The 3,641-nt window shown below is 31.8% G+C and overlaps 1 long non-coding RNA gene across 3 annotated transcripts; it reads right to left on the bottom strand.

The window, feature by feature from the left end:
- Nucleotides 1-224: 224 nt before the first annotated feature.
- LOC136270171 (uncharacterized) lies at nucleotides 225-3,337 on the bottom strand. 3 transcript variants are annotated; one of them, XR_010707909.1, is made up of 2 exons: nucleotides 1,657-3,337; nucleotides 225-521 (listed from the first exon to the last, which is right to left on the bottom strand). It is a non-coding gene; the product is annotated as an uncharacterized lncRNA (long non-coding RNA). The 3 variants fall into 3 exon arrangements; XR_010707910.1 differs by having other exon boundaries at nucleotides 1,728-3,337; XR_010707908.1 differs by having other exon boundaries at nucleotides 2,271-3,337.
- Between the last annotated feature and the right edge of the window lie 304 nt (nucleotides 3,338-3,641).

Genomic DNA, 3,641 nt, shown 5'->3' with positions numbered 1-3,641 from the left:
TGTTTTTTTCTACTCTTTTTATGCATATATACCTTAAAAGGATGAAAATAGATTGTTTCTTGCTCATTTCAAAAGTAATAATCATTGCTGGTGTTATTCAAAAGTCAAATGTACATTTACATATCCTACATGTAATCTTAATGGAGAAAACTGGAAAGAGTTGGGTGATTTTTCAACTATGTAAACACATCTAAATATCTTTATAAAATAAAAAATGAAGGAAATATAATTGCATACTTTTATTGAAAAACAAATTTTCACAACAATTATATTTCTTTAAACAGCCTTAATTTTGTTTTTCATAATTTCTTATCAAACATGAACAAACCACAATAGGACATGATGCTTTCTTAAAGTTCCATTATTGTTCATGCATTATCCGATTTAATTTGAATTACCGGTAGATAGTCTGTAGAACACAGGGAATATGCATGTGGTTAGAGGTGACAGGTTAACCTCAAGAGCTGAAACCACAAGAATCAACAGGTAAAAGCCATGTGGTAACAAGAGTCTGCTTTAAGCTGAAATGAAAAAAAAAAATTAGCTGTGTTAACATACATGTACTTGTAATAGCTGTGTTTACATTAACGTATACATAATATTTTTGGAAAAAATACACTGACCATGCAGTGTTATAAGTATGACATATCCAAATACCGGTATATGACATTAACATTTAGCCAGTACAAAAACAAAAATGTGCATATCAAGTCATAATATCATACCATTAAAATAATTTCTTGGGTATAGACATATCAGATTGGGAGAGAGCGAGAGCAGGAGTGAGAGAGAGAGTTTGTTTTACTTGAAGTGCGACAGCAATATTTCAATTCATAAACTACAAAGGAATATTACCAATCCAAACATGCAGTGTCAAAGTATAAGCTTCTGGTACGTGTATACCATGTTTTGTCAATTCTACTGGGGTTTATTGCGAATAAATTTAGCGAGGGTTTTTTTTTCTTACGAATTACATGTTTTAAAAACAATACTATGTATAATGCGCATAAAAATGAGGGATTAATAATACATGCTCATTTTAAAATTCAATGCACTTTGGATTTCTTTTACAAGATCGAGATATTTTTGTCACAAAATTAAGTTGCCCTCTGACAGTTTCAGTCTTTGCCAAGATTAAAAGAGAGAGAGAGAGAGAGAGAGAGAGAGAGAGAGAGAGAGATCTGAGGCACATGCAGTAAAAATTATTTACATGCTATGTAGATGTGATATGCATGTAAAGCTTACCTAAAATGAATCAATATGTATAAAAGATAATCTAATCTCTCAAATTACAATGATTCTGTGAAATACTTATATCTTGAGAAGACTGTTTAATAGATATCATGGAACATTGACCTAAATTCTGAGCTTGATATAATTTGAAATTTGAGACTTTTCATATCGCACTCTGTTTTACATGCCTGTTACACAAGCAATAACCATATATAACAGAGAGCGAGACAAAAGGTCTAATTTTAATTAGATTGAATATTTACTTTGTCAAATATATTTATTTAATTAAACACAAGCAAGAGTTTTTTAATTTAAAAATTAAGTGAAGGCGATATGGTAAAGATCTGCTACATTTAAATATTTAGGGTAAAGTTATCATCATGCAAACATGCACTCTAATTACAACATTCTATTCTTGTGTACCTTAGGACTCCCACCGCTTTTAATTTTAAATTCTTCATGCAATTTACTACTGATATCCTCTCTTCACTTGCCTCGGATAGTCTTTTAAACACCATCACCAGTCCCGTAAATTCATGTGGTCCATTTTGTTTACATGTAAAAATGGCGACTCTCGATCTCGATGTAAATTCAACATACTTGATTTTCCGAGGTCGGTAGCGTGTTTCGGAGAAAGTCTGAGGCAAATAAAGAGTCGATATCAGTAGTAAATTGCATGAAGAATTTAATGGTACTAATGTTTTCACAGAATTTGCGTATAAATAAGGTAAATCAGTCCAAAACTAGCGCACGTTTTTCTGCGCAATAAATATACATGTACAATTTTTTCAATGGGTGGCCCTGTAGCTCTCCGGTCTGTCAATATTTTTTTCCCGGAGAGCTACAGTTCTGCAGCTACCGTGAAAATACACTGGACAGATAATATTCCGAGATTCCGCTGACTCTAACGCCCGCTTTTATATTGTGACGTACTTCAAAAGCGGAGGTAAGAGTCAGAGGAATCTCGGATTAGATTGAAAAGTGCAAATACTTTGAAAAGAAAAAGTCAATACGACATATCCTGTATTGAAACATACCTTTATAATCTGTCATACGTTAGTAGAGCTGAAATTTCCACTATCGACGTCTTGCAGGCCATGCTTCTTTTAAAAATGTAGACACACCGCTATCAGCTGTTTGTTCGCAGTCAAAACATGGCGAGTTGAAATGGGGAATCGTACGATAATTATTTCGATTAAAACTAATAAGACTAATAAAAACTAACAACGTAATTATCGATCGAAATAACGAAATTGTATCGATAAACACTTTAATTAACTATTAAAAAACAGAGTCCGGTTTTATGACCTGCACGAATTGTTTTCAGCAGGAGTTACTTTCAGTGTGAATTTTACACTATTTTTTAAACCAAGAACACGGAATCAAAATTTCCGGAAAAATCAATATTTAAACCCCGATATCTCTGCAATGCATCATCCGACTTGAAAACGAATTTCAGTTTTGTATTAAGCTTTGCAAACTCTACAATATGCATATAATTTTGTGTTTTATATATAGTTTAATTATCAGTACGAATTGTTTTCAGTAGAAATTACTTTCAGTGTGAAATTAGCACTATTTTTAAAACCAAAAACACGGAATCAAAATTTCCGGAAAGATCAATTTTTAAACCCCGATATCTCTTAAATGCATCATCCGATTTGAAAACGAATTTCAGTTTTGCATTTAGCTTTGCAAACTCTACAACATGCATATAATTTTATTATTCGCTCAAAAAAATGAAAATTCCGAAAAATTAGAATCACTTCCGGTTTGGACCGGAAGTGACAAAATAATTTTTTTTGTAAATTTGCCATAAGTAAATCCGCAGATTTACAATCACAGAGAATTTCAAGTCTTTATAAACAACCGTTTACGAGAAAAGTCCTGGACAAAATCACTTTTTGAAATTTTTAAAAATGACGTAACTAGAAAACGGAAGTGACTTAATGACTGAAAGTTTAAAATCTTCAAGGGACAAGTATTTAACATAATCCCTGAAAATTTCTTGCAAATCGGTTGAATAGTTTTTGAGATATAAAGCAAAAAAGAAGTCAGAAGGAAAAACAAGAAGAATAATAATAATAAAAAAAAACAATAGAATAACAAGAGGGTCTTCCGTTGAAAACGGAAGACCCTAATAAAAAATAAAATAATAATAAGGAAAAGAAACAATAGAATAACAAGAGGGTCTTCCGTCAGAAACGGAAGACCCTAACAACTGACTGATTGCGGTGCACTTGTCGATGTGACGTCATACTGAACATTTTGGCGCATATTTTGTATAGAAAAATGGGGATCAATCAATTTTTTAAGATGAAAAAATGCATTTTATAAAATAGCAGAGCATAATCTTAAAACAATTATAATACCATTCTATTGTGCTTGTTTTGATTCGGCATGTACAT

The sequence above is a fragment of the Magallana gigas genome, chromosome 1 (assembly GCF_963853765.1).
Source record: "Magallana gigas chromosome 1, xbMagGiga1.1, whole genome shotgun sequence".
Lineage (NCBI taxonomy): Eukaryota > Metazoa > Mollusca > Bivalvia > Ostreida > Ostreidae > Magallana > Magallana gigas.
Note: the sequence above shows the minus strand (reverse complement) of the source record. Positions and strands in the feature narration are given on the sequence as shown.